Here is a 19883-nt window from a genome sequence, read left to right as displayed (position 1 = left end):
GAGAGAGAGAGAGAGAGAGAGAAAGAGAGAAGCACCTAATTAAACCAACAAAACGTGTCTTTAACACTTCTTTAAAGTTTGGCATAGAGAAAATGTTTGTACTCTACAGACAACACATATACAAATTTTACCTTTCCCTACACAAAGTAAGATAAAAACACACCAACAGTATATCCAACAGCATGTGAAAACATGTTGTTGAATCATCTGTGCAAAAGGTTCATTTTTGAAGGAACGGTCAGGGTAGGGGATGGTAAGTGTAAACAGTACTATAAGAAAATACCAGAGATTCGAGTGACTTTGGACTTAAGGTAATCGTTCATCCACTGCAGCTGCTGTTTTGTGATTTGTGTTTGGTAATGCAAAAATAATGGGTGAGCCACAAATTCTTTGAAAGTTTCTTTGTGAAAAGTTCTAATTGTTCAGAATTTTGTAAACAAATGTTACCATAAAGTATACGATCAGAGCTAATAATCAGTGAAATAACAATAAATAACTATTTATTTGTGGTGCCATATGAAGTAATCTAAGAAGAAGAAGAAGAAGGAGAATGAAGGAAAACGATTGTGAAAAATATACAGTGGGTGAAAAATACGAATTTTCAGTTATCATTGGGATAATTGATGTACAATTTTTGTTGAATAAGAGTTCAAATTTATTTCCTAAAGAAATTTGTATTTCTGATGGAATTAGTGTAAGATATGCAGTGACAAAATCACCTTGTAGTTGGAAAGAATTACCTGAAAGAGTTAAAAAACAGAATTCTTGGTTAATAAAATATAACCATCAGCTGAAGTGGGAAATTGGTTCACTAGCTTTGGACAAACTAAGAGATTGGATGATAGAATCAACATGCAAATATCATATATTACTTGCCAAAGGAAGAGAAAAATCAAAAACATTAACGAAGTTAATAGGGAGGCCTGTTGTTGATTTAAATGAAATTGGATGCCCAAAACGTGAAAACATAATGTGTACTTTTAAATGCTTTTGGAAACATAATGAAAGATTCTGTGCTTTTAATAATTCTCTGAAGTATATGTATTTGATTCGAAAATATAAATATGCAACCCTTAAGTTTACTACTACAGTAATAAATTCCCAACAAACAAACACCAAATGAAAATTAACTGTTCGAAACAAAACACACGATTTCTCACCTACGTACAACAAAAGGAGACTGTATAAGATAGATACCTTAAAGGTAAGACTTAATGAGAAATATACACTGTTGGAAAATAAATTCTCATATACTTTATATATTTATTAATTCTGCTCAGTTATTCTGAGCAGAATTAATAAATGGAAGATATGAATATGACCTGTAAAAGTAAAATACAGAAAATAACGAATCAATTGAAAAAAAAATAATAAAAATTTCACTTGTCTGAATTCCATACTCTAACAGCAATCGGAATTCGAAACCGGAAATAACACCTACCCTAAACAAAACGGCGCATAGACTTTCCCACCAAGGTTGGGCAACAGTGGGAAAGAATTAATACAGACAACCAATCGGATACTACTCTAAATTAAAATTAAATGTAAGCATTAATTAACACACCAATGAATTCCGACGATAACGAAGAATGAATAATTTTAGGATATGTGTTATTCAAACATCTCGATACTAAGTCCTTAGTCATATGTAATTATTTGAGAAATATCCAAACTTGAGGAAATGCTACCTTTTGAACAATACCCCAATTTACGGATGTGACTCATGTCATCCCCTTTGAAGAAAACCGCTCGCTGGGGGATATTGCAAATGACGAAACCACAGCATCTACGGTCTGTAATCTAAAGGACGAAGTAACTAGTTCAGGTTACAGTATTTACAGAAATTTCATTCTTTGTGGTTTTTGTGTTTGTGTTGTGTTGTGGATATAAAATTGAACTATTTTGTAATATTCGTATTTAGAAGAGTCATCTGGAAAGCTGTAAGTACTTTTTTAACTTAAACATAACAACTGCTCGCATGTTGTTTGGTAAGCGTAATTCTAATATTGAATAGTTTTTTTTTTCCATAAGAATAAGGGTATATATTAGAGTATCAACATGGATACATTAGCGATTTTTGTGTGTGTGTGTGTGTGTGTGTGTATTTAAGGACAGGTATTTTAAGTATATAATTAATTATTCAGAAAAGCTCGAATAGCTTATTACACTGCCGCCATCGCGACTTACTCTAAGAATCCCACCGTTTAACAGGAAAGAAATACCTCAAAATGTATTGGAAAATTAGTACAACCATCTATAGAAGGAAAAAAAAACTGTATGTTTGAGTGACATAGCATATAATTAAATTATTCAGAAAACCTCGAAACTGTGAATTTCCAAACACATAACGTCACGATTCTTATCTCTAAATATCACCCACAAGGCAATAAACGAACCAAAAACATCACGTGATATTTCTGACAGGCAAAGGCCCCAGCGAAATTCCAAAATCAATAACAACAACAAGCATTCGCATCACGATTCCTTATCTTATCTTGATCTTGATCTTGTCAGAAGTGTCCCACCAATCACGACACGATTACTTATACACTAATATATCTCCCTTTCCATTCAAAACAATAACGTCACTTATTTACAACTAACAAATGACATCACTTATCTACATCTCATAACAACAGACATTCACGTCACGATTCCTTATCTTATCTTGATCTTGATCTTGTCAGAAGTGTCCACCAATCACGACACGATTTCTTATCCACTAATATCATCCTTTCCATTCAAAACAACAACGTCACTTATTTACAAATAACAAATGACGACATTTATTTACAAATAACAAATGACGTCACTTATCTACATCTCATAACAACAAACATTCACGTCACGATTCCTTATCTTATCTTGATCTTGATCTTGTCAGAACCGCCACCCATACTACTCATGGAGAATTCCTTCATTTGTCAGATGGAAAATCCAGCTATGATCGTTGGAAAAACACAAAGTTAAATAAAATAATGAAACATTTATTAAATATTTAAACATTTGATAATTACAGCACAATCCCAGGAATATATTTCCTGTCATGAGCACAGACTATCACTTTAGGATTGATTCACAGCTAATGTTCTCCGGGAAAAGTATACCATAAACAGAAGCCATCAAGTAACCAAAACATAATGCCACGAAAGCGGCTCTAAAGAAAAGCCTTCTCCAATGCAGAGAGAGAGAGAGAGAGAGAGAGAGAAAGCGTTGAAGTCTTAATTATGCATCGCACAATTAAAATTTCAACAAAGTAAAGAGGAATCCTTAATCTCCCCTTAGATGTCTGTCGCATATATTATGGGGTCTTCTCACTTGTCTGTTGCATACATCTTCTCGTTCATGAATGCCGCGACTTAAACAGTCTGAAGTAAGGTAAAATTAAAAGGAAGTGCTATTGATCTTCAGATTTTATTTATGTGTTCCATAAACGCAAAGCTGTAACATAAATTTTAACACAATTGCTTCAAAAATGCTGTACATAAAAAAAAATCCCAGGTTTTGCGCGTTTATATGTATTACTCACCTAAGAATTTCCCACATAAAATAAATAATATATATCATACTGCTTATATGACATCTGCTTTATTATGTTTAGATAAATAAGTGAAAAGCTTGCCAATTTCAATATAGTCTCAAAAGCTTTTTTCCCGTTTCTTACCATGGCCCATGTGACGTTTATATTATGATAATACTAAGTTAAAGTGAAATATATTTTATAAGCCAAGAAAGGGATATACAGAAAAGTAAGCGAGGTGTGTTTATATTTAAAAGAACTGATAAAAATATGTTGATATGTTTTGTGAATACCACGAGAACGAAAGTGAAACTTGGTTGGAACATGGACAGATAAAAAGTAATAACACTTATCAGTTAACTTCAGATTATATGGATATTCAGTATCCTTGAAAGCATCATCACATTTCAAACAAACGAAACCTCAAATTAATGCTAGCAGCTAAACTGACGTTATTCCTGACGTCAGTTTGATGAAAAAAGTTGGCTTAAAACATAAGCCAACTTTTCTCATCAAAATGAAAAGCTGTCAATACCATTTAAGCAAAAGCGCTATTCGGTATGACGTCATAAAGAAATCAATGTCTGGATCCAAAGATTTATTACAATTCGTCGGATTTGTAATTACATCATGTATTACATCAAGTATTTCTCTCCAGGACAGACAGAGAAGAAATTATATAAAAACGATGTATCGTGTCCTCAAAGTTCCCTATAATTGTATTTAGACATAACTTGTAATCAAACACAGCCAGTAACGTAAAGGCACCCTTTGGAATCTTAATGTTTTCTATCGTTGAAGATTTATCATTACAAAAGCAGTTATGAAGCACGTCCTTAGTGATCTTTGATTCTAACAATGACGACAGTATAGACCACGAGATGGCAGAACGATTGCACGCACGCACGCACACACACACACACACACACACACACTAATTTACTGTACTCAAGTCAACTATCCTAAAATACTGTCAGCTATTTAATCGGCAATGGTGAGGCCTCCTTACTAGCTAGAAATATAATTACATAACCCGCTCATGAAATATGACTGCCTATTCTAGTGTTTAATTATCGCCTTGTGAACTTTGATTCAATAGCATTTGCAGTATAACGCGTTTCTCTACTACTGAAGCAAGGGAGTTTCTATTTTAGCACGAGCAGCGACATCCTGAAAATTGTAACAAGATACGCAGTTGAAATAGGTATAGTGTGGTTAAATCTTCCGTTTCCTGTGCAGCAAAATTTTATGCTGTGATAGTATTAACCGACTGAAAGGATGCAGCATACTGTTCCAGACTGCGAGTATTTAATTTTTTGAAGTTAATTTTATTAATATATGTAACTAAAATGTAAGTCTATAAAAAATGAATTATTTAACCGCAGAATGTGTACAACTCATTAACTGCATGTGACAGACAGTGGTGTGAACAGAGGGGTGGGGGGGAGGATATCCGACGGTCGTGTTTTCAAGTTAGACCTCGACATGTATACACGTCTGAATACTAAAATCTATAGCTTTTTATGTTTTTTTAATTAATTTACTCTTTGTTTATAGTGAAGTAATGCAATTTATAAATTGTAACATAATTATGTGTACAGTACTGTAGTATAATAAACAATGAAATATGAGATGACCAGTACTTGTTTGCACTTACTGGTAAAACATTCAGCTGGAAACACATGCAGCAAGTGTGATTCTTCAACGCTACTACCTTATTAATTGGACGGGACATCAGAGTAGGCAGGAGAGGCCAGGTCTTTTTTGATTGGCCTGCTCCCTAATGGCAGCAGCAACTTCATTCATTTATCGTGAACTGATTGGTTTGCGACCTCTGCCAGGTCTAACTCCCAACGACCTCGCTTCTTCAGAACGACTAACCATTCGTAGCATATTACATGGGGATATTGGATCTCATCGACATTTGTTCAGGAGACGAAATTTGACACGGGGTGCAGCAACAGTATTTCAATTGTTTTGGAAATACAGCTTCACGAGCAAAGCACCTTATGGATTACTATCTATCGCCAGCACGCTTTACTATACTCTTGTTACTTTCCGGATTTATTTGCCACAGGTACTTTTATCTGTTAGGAAGTTAGTAATGATATAGCTTTTAAAAATAGTACTAGCATAATATTCCACACATCACCTGAGGGCACATATCGGGAATTTAAAGATGGCTTCTTTCTGTTTCTTTATTTTCGTACTTTTTTTCATGTGTAATTTTTTTCTCAAATTATACATAAAATAATGCTTACAAGTAAAATATTTGTTATTGGTGGTGCGTATGAGACAGAGCAGCGTATTCATTATAGTGCGCATTCTGCTAATATTTGAGAGAAGGTTCCTAATCTGCTTCAGCAGAAATTCACCTTAAATTAAGTCAGCGTTCTTATTTGTCTCTTTCAACATCTTATTCAACAATAATAAAAATATTAACAGTAAGTTAACTAGCCTATCTAATACGAGTGTGTGTAAAATACACTGGCGAAGAAAGAAGGAAAAAACTATCCTTAACATAAATATATAAGAACAACTTTTTCCTATATGATTCGGTCCTCTGTTATACTAAATAAAAAAATAAAAAAACACTTATAAAACATACTTCAACAAATAAAAATTCTTAGCGAAAACGTATGCCGGAATCAATTCAGAAAAGCCAACCTAGGATAGCTGGAGCATAAACTTAGACCTTCACATATATTCAGGGATTCTGCCTTCTTCAGGTAATCAAATGAAAATAGAGTAAGAGAAAGACCTTAGAAAGCAGTTTTCACAATATACAGGGTGATTCAGAACTCTTCGGCCAAACTTTAAGGGGTGATAGAACACACCTAAACAAGCACTTTTCGTCATACAATGCGTGGTCCGAACTAAAGCGGTGAAGCACTAGGGGTTAGCAACTGCTCTGTCAGGAAATGAAGAAACACAAGAATGACAGATGAATTTGAAATAATTGCAGAAATTACATAACATAAATTAAAGAATTTTATTGAACAAATTACAGAAACTCGTCGAATGTGCGAAGACTGCGTTAATGTTGGCGGTCGCTCTTTTAAGCAGTTTCTGGTATTTGTTCAATAAAATGATTGGCGTACATTGGCGAGAACACCAGGCATTTCTTGTACAGCGGCAACTGCAATAGAAATCCTGGCAATAAGGTCCTCATTGGAATTGATGGGGGGCTATCGTAGATCAGGCTTTTCATATGACCCCATAGGAAAAACTCCAGACATGAGAGATCGGGCGATCGTGGCATCCAAGCGATGGGACTACCCTGACCAATCCATCGTCCTGGAAATGTTGCATCCAAGGCGTTCCGCACATCCACGCTGAAATGGGGTGGCGCTCCGTCATGTTGGAACCACATACGTGTTTGAATGTTTGCTGGAACAAGGTTCAGTAATTTTGGCAAGACCTCTTGTAAAAATACGAAGTGCGTTCTCACATTCAGTCGTGCTGGCAGAAGGTATGGGCCAATTAAATGGTCATTTACGATTCCAGCCCAAACATTTATGGTGAAACGCCACTGGTACGCATTTGGACGTGTTGCGTGCGGATTTCTGCTTGCTCACACATGATAATTGTGGGTATTAAAAATGCCCTCACGTGTAAAGGCGCATTCGTCAGTGAATAAGACATGTACATCAAAGTCTGGTGCACATCTATTCCACTTCAAGCCACTTGAAGTGGAATAGATGTTCCTACAACTATCCTAATGCCAGAAAATCAATTTGGTTTTAGCCAGAAATTTTCAGTTATATCTACAGAGGTTGGGAAACACAAGACGGACATTTACGAATGGAAATTGTTTGTGTTGGCTGCATTGAAAAAACTTGTGCTGGCAACACTGAATGTTCTTGTTTTGATTTGTTTACATTTGTAATTCTCGTGAAAGTGCATTAACAATTATACTAAGTGACAATTCCTGTTACAAAATCGGAAAATGGAAGACTTTCCCGACTTTGAATATTTGAACATTCAATAATGTTCAAATCGCCAGATTTGAAACATTATTGAACCACTCTGATCAGTTTTGGTGACTAGAATAAAAAACAGATTCCCACCTCTAAATTCTTTAAAAAAACATGAAGATGTTTATCAGGAAGAATGGCACAGAATTCCACCAGTAACTATTCAAAACTTAACGGAGTCCATTCGAAGAAGATTTCAGGTTGTACTGAAGACAATGTGTGCATACAAGTGTTTCCATTATTTTGTTCAACTCTTATATATAAAATGCAAAACGAAGGCTACTATAATCATATAACTGACTCAGCTGTATACAATAATGTCTAGAGCAAATTTTCCTGGTACGTCGAAGTCGCCAATATTAATGGATTGGAAAAGACAAGAATTACTTCTTGAGCGCCTCAAAGCCATGACTACTCTAGGGAACCAATTTATTTGTATGAAGATACGAGAAATTAATAAACACGATTTAAGACTGCTTATAAAATGAACATTAACATATTAAGTTATCTTCCCCCACCGCTAAATAATGTCTAGGGGATAGGCATATGAGAACGATTACAAAATTTTTTTATTAAAAGAAACCTTTAGATATAATTTCCGTTGTTAATGAGAAAAAGCATTCATACAACGGAGGAAAAACTGAAAACTATGAGTCTGCAACTATTGCAACAGAAATGGGAGTAAAATGTATTGGTTGAGTCATTTCGTATCTCTACCATTCTTCAAAAAATTAGCTAACGCCTTTTTTATTCCCGTATATACGGGAGTAGGCGAGGCCATTTAGCCCTATCTAACTTTTGGAGACTGAGTGGGCAGTTCAATCTCCACTGGTACCCAATCAGAGACAGATGGCCCAAGGCTATCACTAATTAAGCGGTACGCAGTGAAGAGAGACGGCTCAAATGTGCCGCCATCTCGTGGTTTCTAACCCTAACACAATATATTTAATGTCTGAAATAATGTGGGTTCTACGGTCGATTTTCTTGAGTTTACAGGACGAAAAACCCGAGTTTCCGGGAGGAAAAACCTGCTTGCCCGTGCCAGAGATCGACTAACTCGGGAACCGGTCGAAAAAAGGCTTAGAAAAATTTCCTCTAGTCGCCGACTAGACTCGAAACCAAGACTTCCTTCGTGCGGCCTAGCGCGATGGTGTGCAAACGCCACATCCACTGAGCTACACAGGCTCTCTACCATTCTTTAGGGACTTTTTTCAAGAACAATATTGAAATCCCTTCAAATACATTTTATCTAAATGATGAGAATAATGGATGATTTCTTGAAAGAAGAATGAGGGATAAAGGTGTTCTTTCGTGAAAATACTTTGCGAATGATATTAAAGCGAGAATGATGACCGTTAAGCTGAAAAAAGAGAAGCAGCGCTCATCATTTGCATGATTGAACAGCTAATCTGAAAATAAAAGGACGCCCTTTATTTCTATTCATCAATTCGGAAACATTTCCATAATCGGTTCCGGTCTCGTGCATTCAAAAATTCAAAGGAAGGGGAATTGGACTGGTGAAATTACTGAACAGAAGGAATTATACTGATTGGGCGCACATTGATTAACTTAACATATTATTAAGCTAATCGATGTATTCTCTTTTGTATTCTGCTCCTGCGATTTACAATAGTAGTCATTTTCGTTTGTTTCTCTGTATTGTTTATTCATTATTTGTGGACCGTTATGACCAGGGCTCAACCACATACGTCTAGAATCGATTCCTATAGAAAAACGCAAGTAAGAGAGAAACATTAGTTCAGTTTCTCTTTTTTGCAGCAAAAGGTTTAGATTTATTTCTTTAATTATGAGATTTATTTCATATATATAAAATTGAACTAAAAACTCATTCCTTTGTAGCATTTGTGATAACACATGTTGCTCTTTAATGATGAACTGAAATGTTTCCCACTCTAGAATTATAATGTACGTTTCTTGACATTTTCAGCCTCATTATCTTAATGCTTCCATGCTTAATGCTTTAATTTTCTAGATAAATGAAATCCGCCTATTCTCTTTACATATTTAGGCTCCTTAAGTAATGAGAAAAAAAAACTTCGATTGGATTAACCTAGTCAACATTTTCACTATTTACATTACGTTGTTTGTTTAGAGAAACGCAGCATATTTTCTCTTTCCGGCATATTTTCTCTTTCCAGCATATTTTTCTGTTGTAATTTGTCAATTAATATATGCCATTTAGTGTAGTATTAGTTTCCCTGATATTTTCTAGCGCTCTTGGAACTTTGCCAAATTTATATGGATGGTGCTTGGTTATCTTTTATTCTCAGCATCTTTCGTGAATTCGTTTTCTGCAAAAACAGTAGAAAACTCGGCATCATGAGGACACTTCCAGCACCGAATCTTTATTAATCGTTCTGCATTACTACCCAGGCGAAAAAGAAATAAACTTTCCGATAAAATTTATGCATCCACAACCGGAGGATATAAGCCATCCTTGCTTCCTGTAATTACGGTGGAAAATCTGTTCCGTTAAGATGGGAAAGGCTTTGTAGAGAAAAGGGGCCATTCTGTTAATAAGAACAGAAATATCATCTGAAATTTCTGAAGAGTGGAAAGCTATTTGATTGTGCAATGCAATAATTTTAAGGAAAACTTTCTTTTCGGAATGACTGCTAATAAATAAATAAAGGCATTTACTCAATTTTTCTGTAAGCACGGTGATGAACAAAAAATTAATTGAAATTCCCTGTGTTGTTTCTGCATGTCTTCCTTCTGAGCAACAGTAAGTTCATTGAAATTTACTTGGCATAGTTTGGATTTTGTTTTATTGTTTCACCTTACTTTATGTTAGAATATGAAATAACTCTACGTGCTGTCATATCGCCAATATAATTTTGTAAGCTGATCACCTTAAGACGATCAGTGTTACCATTCCTGTAACTTTTCACAAAATAACAGAAAACAAAAACTATAAGCAAAGTTTATTTAGATATATCTTACTTGTGAGTTATACTAGCTTAATTTATGTCACTGCCTCTCAAGTATCATTATTGAGAAGCTATGGTAAAATATGTTAGTTTGTCAATGGTTAGAGAGAATGGAACTCAAGAACAAATGTGATTTTATTCAATTTCAACGCCGTCGTTAGTTTTTGACTTAATAAAGTTCAGAAACAGAAGAGTTTTATTACTCCCTTTGCTGCTGAGGAACCCACAGCTTACTTTTGACAAAGTTTTTCATATTTCTCTACTGATACATGGGATAAAAGTGAACAATGTTCGTTTTTTTTTATTAAAATGCATCAATATATCAAAGGTTTTATGTTTTGGTGCAAGAATCCTGAAAATAATTTAATGAAGTAATCACAAAAAAAGTTTAATTGAAAAATCTCAGTATTCTTAGAAATAGCAAGATTAAGATTTATTTATACTTAGATTAGAAATCAAAATACTATATTTTCATTTTCAATGAAAAAACTATTCTTTCAATCAAAGAAGTATGGATATGGGGAAAATTTGAGAAAAGCGACTTTTTATGCAAATTCCGGCAACGAAAGGTTGAAGCTCATTTAGTAATATGGGCCAATTTATGTTGGATAATCCAGTAATCCTTTCCTAGAGAACAAACATTGAACTTCTTTTTTTTCAGAATCTCATTCAGCCTCCAATGAATAGGGCGACTCTCTAGGCACCGAAAATTCTTTTTCTAACTAAAGACATTCAGATGTATCCATGCCGTAGCACTCGAACCCGCAGTCAGTTAGTTGAAGGGAGGGCATGCTTATCATTCGAATAAATAGCGATATCTAGAGTTATGAGTCTAATATTTTATATGAGTGGGTTCTTCAGCTGGTTTGTCTGTTTCAAATACATTTCGTATGACACCGATTAACTACTTCCAGGTGAACGACCCTTATAAAAGTATTTCGCGTCACGGAATGGATTATAACCGATGAAAATTATTTAAACATTCATTCAGTACTAATATTTGTCACATCGTCCGTGCAAAGACACTATGGAGATGTCATCGGAGGGTGTACCGTCAGAGCAAGAGTATCGCTGTCCTAGGTGTAAGGAGTTTCAGATAGGCGACTATTGAAATCTAACCATCATTATAAGAAAAGATAGTCTTTGGAAATCTTATAAAACGTAATCCAGATATTCCGCACGTAGTTATGATAATGGTCAGCATTAAAAATATAACTGTGAATGCTATTATTAATATTAGTTATGCCAAGTTTATTTTTAATTCTAAGAAAAAAAATGAACAAAAAATTTATATATCGAAAGTGTAAGTCAGATATATCTTTTCGCAAATACAGTCAACCTTCTCAGACTGTTTTGCTTTGTTTTGTAAATCGGGGTAAGGTGTCGTAAGCAAACTCAAAATTATTTAAGTCTTTAAAAATTCAGTTATTGAAATGAATATTTCGAAGAGAAACGTATTAATTTCATCCCGAGATTATATTCTACTGAAAGAGTTTCTTGAAATTTTGAATCTTTCGATAGCAGACTGCATAATTCTAAATTCATTAACAACTCCGGCATTGCCGGTCCCAAGCACGGATGAGAAAGAATGATTGTGCTCGCAACCACAATACAAAACCACAATACGTTTCTTCGAGGATTGAAGGAAATCTGACCAGTTCTGCTGAAGGACCATCAGAGGAAATGATTCAAGTTGGATATAACAATACTGTAGAAACTTACAAAGATAATTTAGAAGAAAATTCTTTATCATAACTTGGTAATAATGAAATGTCTTAGAATTCTGACAAACCGATGAGAGAGCATAATCAGGAATTGATGATGAAAATGAGAAAAATGACGATTGCGTGAGAAGAGAAATTAGAATATCAGAAAAAACTGGCAAAAGGAAATCCTAGAAGAAAAATCAATCTCCCCCCCCCGGAGTATGAGTTCCCCCCTTGAAGGAGTTTTATAAATTTATGGACGTTCGGTCTGATACATTCACTGATAACAGAAACTCTCCAAATATCTGGTGAGAGTTTGCGATTAAAAAAGAAAAAAGAAAGAAAGAAAAATGTGCTACATTTCCCAAAGCAGAAATTACAGGATGGAACAGAACTACTCGTTCGTATAGATGAAAAAAATTGAGAAATTGTATAGAAAATTCTCAGAACAACTTGGCAGAAATAATTTATTATTAGTTGACACCTCCAGGGAGTCCAAGGACTCATCGAGGGAGAGCACCTGCACGACAACTCTGTCTCCACTACTCAATCCACCAACTGACCGCAACTATACCAACGCCATCTACCGCCGACCACCACCATTAGTATTTCCACAGACACTCACAAAAATCCATGCCCACGGCGGGATTCGAACCCGCAGCCTTTTGGCTGGAGAGCGGATACTGTAACCACTCGGCCAGTCAGGCCAGCTGTAAAGCAAATTGGTTTTTGAAGGCTGCAAACTGCAGTGTAAAAAAAGTAACAAATGCTCGAGCATTCTGGTGCTGTGGCGAGCAGAGAAACGAGAAAAGCGTGATAGTCGATCTCAGCGAATGTACTGTTACATTCTTTCCAGAGAAGAATTATTTTGCGGACTTTCAGTGACTATTTCCCTTAGAGAGGGATGCATCCATGCAAACGTCATTATCAGAAATCAAAGTTTTACAGGTTTTCGGCTCTAATCTAGTAAACAAGTAGTTTTCTAAATGTATAATCTGAGCCCGTAAAGAAAGATATTTCTTCGACCTTTACTGTTGCAGTAAAACTTTCAAAATATTCTTTTCAGCGTGGGTATATGGCAAACAGATTTTCGTCGACAATCTCGCTGATATAGTCCTTTCAAAACAAACGAAAGATGTCGAATACTGCATACATTCTGTGTGAGAGTTGAGTATTTACTTCTTTTACAGAGAGGCATTGCATAGCAAACCACTCCACTTGGCTTGAAAATAGATACAGAAAACAATTCATATGACTGAAGCTGTAAAGCAAATATAAATTATAGTTATTTAATATGGACACGACTACATCTATTCATCATATTTTTATCGGACATCTACATTTAAAAAGATTCATAAAATATGTAAACATATAAGGACTAAAATATTAATATGGTGGCAACAAATATTATGCAGGATTCCAATGATGCATAATAAATAATGTGAATATGCAAGTTTGCTTGTTTCTGTTTGTGTAATTTCATGAGCCATAGCTTGTAAAATTCAGACACAGTACAGCTACAGTTTAAATTCAGATGTGCAGGGTCCAACAAGTTCTCAGGATATTTCCATATTTTTCTCTCGGTCTTGTCATAACAGCAGTGTAAGATTGTACCGATAGGAAGTAACAACAGTAAGCTAGGAAGTAACACAGTACCGTGGCTTTGTATATATATATTGGAATAAGAAATCAAACCAGTCCCTGACATCATAGGAAGAGTGAAACATCTGAAGTGGCAATGGGAAGTACTGTAGTGGATTCCACGAAAGGAAAAACGACCATGACGCCGACCTAAATCACGGTGGATTGATGATATTATCAGATTTGCAGGAGTGACATTGGAAAGGAGAGCTATGGATAGACCGTTTTGGAGTAATCTTGGAAAGGCCTTCATCCAGCAGTGCTAAGAGTTTGAATGAGTTGATGCTTCAGTATGATGGATATGTTACAGTTAGGAGAGATTTTCCGTAAGTCTGTGGACTTTTGTAATATATGTATGTTTATTTCACATTGTAATGTATATTTCTTATAAAACGTATGTTATTTTTAATGGTATAACTCTCTCTCTCTCTCTCTCTCTCTCTCTCTCTCTCTCTGACTCCAGGAGAGTTGATGTTGTAATAATAATAATAATAATAATAATAACAATAATACTAATGTTTAATATATGTTAAAATGTATTTAATTGTATGCCGTGTCTATTCAGATATTTATAAAATAAGGGGTTTTAACTTCTTTTTTTTTAAATATGGGGTTTTGTGATAACATCTTTGTGTTATATATATAAACAAAAAAAACAGCCAAATTAGAAAAATCCGCACGCTTAAATACATCTCATAAGTGAAAAAAATCTGAAAATGTAAAAGCGCAACTGGACGAATGCAGAAAAGAAATGGAAGGATCCTCCCTCAAATTTTCACAAGTTTCTAAAAGCATGCAGTAATTATTGATGCAAACTCCGTTTCTAATTCCTCGCTTCTTATCCTAATGCCTTTCCATTTACCTAAAGAATAGTTACGCATATGCGAGATCACTGGATGCCGTATGTCTCTCCCGTACCTCATAGGGTTTTGAGAGTGAGGCCCTCTGCTAGAAGAAGTGGAAAGGTCTCTGATGCCCTTTCCACAGAGTTAAGACAATCACAACCATCCACGCCCAAGATGGGATTCAAACCCACAGCCTCTTGGCTGGAAAGAAACGCTATTCGGCCAACCAAGCTGGCTAAAAAAAGGACACACACACACGCACGCACACACACACACACACACACACACACACACACACACACACACACACACACACACACACACACACACACAGAGTGAGAGAGAGAGAGAGAGAGAGAGAGAATGAGGTACTTTTTAACTTCAAGTTTCTCGAATTTAGTAGGCAGCTTGACTGTCTTTTCTCATTGCCACAATTCAGTGCATGATACGAATTAGTATTTGAAAATAATTCTCTGAAAATTTCCTCTTTTCCATAACGAGAATAGATTCTATTCTCGTTATGGAAAAGAGGAAAAGTCTTTCTATGGAAAGAGTATTGCGACATGTATTCTTATTCAACTGCTAATTCAACAGTCAACTATTAATAATAATAGTTATTTACAGTTATAAATTACTGTCATTGTTACTTTTTATAATATTTATTAATGACTGACTATAGCGAAATGGGAGAAGTACTCATCAGTGTAACCCGAGTTATGGTGTTATGTTCTTGTTGGTCTTCTTTCTTTATAGAGAATAAGATATTGTTGTTAAAAAATCATTATTAAATCTCTTTTATTATTGCTTCGTTAATAACTTACGAGCTTGTTACACAGCGGAAGTAGAGTCACTCTCCACCTATAGAATGACTCTGCTTCTTTGCCCTACTATAATTTAGCAGGTTGTATTGTACACTTTATTATGACCACAAACAGGACCATCCAATTTCTTTTTTTTTTTTTTGGTTCTTATGCATTCAGAATACGATAAACACATTGGTTGGAAATATCATTTGCACGCCACTTTAGAGGAAATATTTTGAGAATTCTTGTAAATCCTTAACATGATTCATTTTGGTATAAATTGTTCTGCATAAAATGACTATGATATGTTAACCATACCAGAAAATATGATAGAGAGAGAGAGAGAGAGAGAGAGAGAGAGAGAGAGAGAGAGAGAGAGAGATATTCATTGTATAATTTAAAGCAGTTAATTATTAAGAAGAAAATAGTTGGGGAAAAAAGTTAAAAACGCATACACTTGTTGCTTAGATGAATTTTGCATGTAGCAGCTGAGACTACTGAAATATTCTCCACATTTTGAATGTACAGAATTTATTTGGTTGGCATTATATGCATATACACAGGGGCCTGTAATCCAATAAAGGAAATTTTAACAGTGTATAATGTTTTCGTTTTTTAAAAAAAAAACACTGATTTCATATCGTCTTCAAAAAAAAAAAAAAAACGAAAAAAAAAACAGGCTTTTAAAGTAAACTGCATCTTTAACAATTACTCACGGATATAATTGGCATTATTTTTAAGAATATAAAAGAACAAAATGTGTGCATTTTGAAAAGATAAAACTTCGCATAATTTCCGCAGTGTGTAGGAATATGTTTTGAAGTGTAAAGAACACCTCTTATTGTATATTGCAAACGGATGACACCATCTTTTCACAATTCAGAGATCAATAATTAAAGTGAATCCTTTATAGTCTTATCGTGATCTTCCAGTATCATGCAAGGCAGTCTTTTACATGAACAGACTTCCACGATTAAATTAATGGTCCGGTACCGCAATGAATAAGTCATTTACAGCCTAACTATTTGGTATTGCTATGTAATTAATAACTACATCATTAACCTCGTATCGCGGAAAGCAGTTCGGAGATAAATGCTTCACTCCTTTCATTAATTTTCATTGAGCCCAACGAAAGCATCTCGAACTAAAGGAAGGTGAAAATATATAATGAGGTGGCAGTATAAGAAAATTTAATTAGTTTTCGAATATTTTGCACTTTATGCAAAGTTTTAAATATATATTTTGACATTAAAATGCAGAAATGAAGTAGATGAAATTATAAAGACTAAGAATAATTTATTCTCTGGAAAAGGCATTTTCGGGTTTCGGTAGTTAAACGAGGAACAGAAGGAACTCATGTCCCTTAAGTGTTATCGTAATTCACTATATATTTCATAGTTAAATAGGTGTGATTTCGATCAATTACAGACATAGCTTAATCTAAAAAAAAAAAAGACTTTTCTTTCTCTACTTGATTGATGATTCCATAAATCATATAAAGTAAAACTTTTAATCTCAAATGTTTTCCATAATCTGATTTGCATTTCAGATGTTTAGAAAACCTTCGGAATCTCTAACAGAAATAAAGGGGTCCCATGAAGATAATTTCCACTGGTCCCCTAGAAAGACTTTTCTGTCCTTTTCTATGATGGGAAATAGAACATAATAATTAGTAGCGAACAATATTCCTTCGTCCTTCATCAACTGGCCTAATTAAAAGGTGATCACAAAGAATGTCATTAAAGGTAGAATGCAAATGAATTAAACGTACAAGCTGATGGACAACTCTGTTTAATGCAGCTACGGAGTTTCCGAAGTTTGATTTTTCTAATTAGCATCGCTCCGCTCTCGGAGTCAGTTTCGGGATGGGTTTATTTATCTGCAAACATAGTCTCCAAAAAAGGTTATTTAAACAAAATTCATCCGGGTTACAGTGAATTTTTACCCCTAACATAATTTCCACATCAACGAGAATTGTTTACCAAATTCAATAACGAGATAACGACTTTACAAGAATAAGTTGAAGAGTCCACAATATTTTTCCGTTAAAAAAAAAAAACAATGCAAATTATATCAAGCTGCGTAATTTATCTACGCTTACTCAACAATCTTCATTTCCATTCAGTTCCATCTTATTACGAAGATCAATTTGAGTAATCATGAATTAGATTTTCTTCATACACTGACCGTATGGATTTTCACCTTTGCCATATTCGAATAAAAGGTGCTGCTTTGTGTTCCTGAAGAAACAATTCTTACTAGAAATGTGAGGATATAGCATAAGAAAAAAATTAAGATAGAATATGGACGATCATTTCCTTGGAAATCTTACTTCCTTAGACTAAAGATTCCCGTTATAAGTTATGCATATTTTAAACCAACTTATAATGGTTACGACGATAACAGTCCAGAATTACCACGAATTAAATGGACCTTTAAAAAACTGAAAGGCGTAATAGTTTCAATTTTCAGTGAAACTACCATCCGAAATCACGAAAAATAGAAAAGATAACAGGAGCAATAATCAATACTGTTGATTATCAATTATTTAAAAAAAAAAAAAAAGAAAGAAACTATAGAGAGTCGTGTATTGTTTCTTAATCAATGTTATGCGTTATTTGCTAAATGAATATTATAATTATAATAATTATCGTTGTTGTCGATTGTCTAATTTCAGAAGGCGAAAGAATTCATAATATTAGAAGCTTAATCAGGTAATTTGAGTTCTCTGAATGTCTCCGGTTTTTTTTATTTATTTATTTTAATTATAATTACGGCTATTATAGCCTGTTTTTGTTTAGGAGTGTCCCTTATTTTAAATACATTGGCTATTATTACTCAAAAAAGGGGTATATATATTTTAGGCCATTATGGGTGAGTACTATTTTAGGGCATTATGGGTAAGTATTTATTTTAAATTTGCGACAGGAATTGTATTAATATATTAAAAATATCAAATTATTAATTATGTTCATATACATTCCTAATTTATATTTTCACTACGGCAAATGGGATGTTTAAAATTATTATCTTAATGTTTTGAGAGCTGAACATTTTTTTTTTTTTTCAAATTAGTGAATTAGCTTGCCTTTCGGCATCTTAAAATTTACAAGGCCATTTGAAAAGTTTATAAAAATTCTATCATAAATCATTATTGACAATTCTAAAACTTTTATTTCTATCCTTTTTCTTGAAGAGTTTTGTTCATATTTTTCCAATACTCGTGGTATATATACTAAAAACTATTGAACATTTACAGACTTTCTCATTTTAAAAGATGCAGAGAAAGCTATAGAACATATCTTTAAGCTACTGAAACATTTAAAAAAAAATGTTCAGTATTGTAAAAGAAGATCACCAATGTGACTGAAGGCCGTTAGTGTTTTTTCTATAAGGTCCACCCTCAGGTTGTAATTTTGAGTAATTTAGTGGTGTAGTTTGACAAAGGATTTATTATTTTTGATTATATATTTTTTATGTAGTCCAGAAGAAACCAAACGTGGAATATCAAGCCACTTCAGGACTGTGGTCTCCCGCCGCACAAGGAAATTCATCTCCCACCTAAAGGCAATCACAAATATCCATACCCATGAACAGGATTCGAAACTGCAGCCAGGTGGTTGGACACTGGGTAGGTTATGTAACATTGTATTCTCCCCATCTTGATACTGAGTTGAATTTTCATTTGAAATCCGCCAAGTTTTTAATATGGTTAATTTGTAGTTAATTTTTAACTACAAATTAACGTTAAAAGACGTTAATGTGAAATAATAAACGTTCATCATCATCATCAAATTCCTGCCATGTACCCTCAAGGGGTGTACAGGATATGACAGTACTACATGAAAAAATTACATCATTACCAACTTCCTATCTACAATTTTCCTCCAAATCAGTCTGTTACTTGTCAAGACTCCAACATTATCAGATCTTATATTTCTATCGTCTAAGGCACTTTGTACCGTATCAATCCACCTATATCTTGGTCTTCCTCTGGGTCGTTTTCCTGCCAACCTGGCAGAGAACACTTGTTTTGCTAATCTTTCCTCTCCCATTCTATTTAAGTGACCATACCACCTGAGATTAGCTCTGCTAACGCATTCCTGGATGCTGACAATGTCAAGTTCTTTCCTAATAAACGTTTAGACGTTTTTAGACGTTTTAATGTGAAATATAAACATAACAGACGTTTTAATGTGAAATATAAACATAACTAGACGTTTTAGTTATAAAACGTCTAGTTATGTTAGACGTTTTAATGTGAAATATAAACATAACTAGACGTTTTAGTTATAAAACGTCTAGTTATGTTAGACGTTTTAATGTGAAATATAAACATAACTAGACGTTTTAGTTATAAAACGTCTAGTTATGTTAGACGTTTTAATGTGAAAACGTCTAACATAACTAGACGTTAGTTATGTTAGACGTTTATAGACG

This window comes from Typopeltis vanoorti, chromosome 9 (assembly GCF_054136105.1).
Source record: "Typopeltis vanoorti isolate ZY-2024b chromosome 9, IOZ_Tvanoo_1.0, whole genome shotgun sequence".
NCBI lineage: Eukaryota > Metazoa > Arthropoda > Arachnida > Uropygi > Thelyphonidae > Typopeltis > Typopeltis vanoorti.
Note: the sequence above shows the minus strand (reverse complement) of the source record.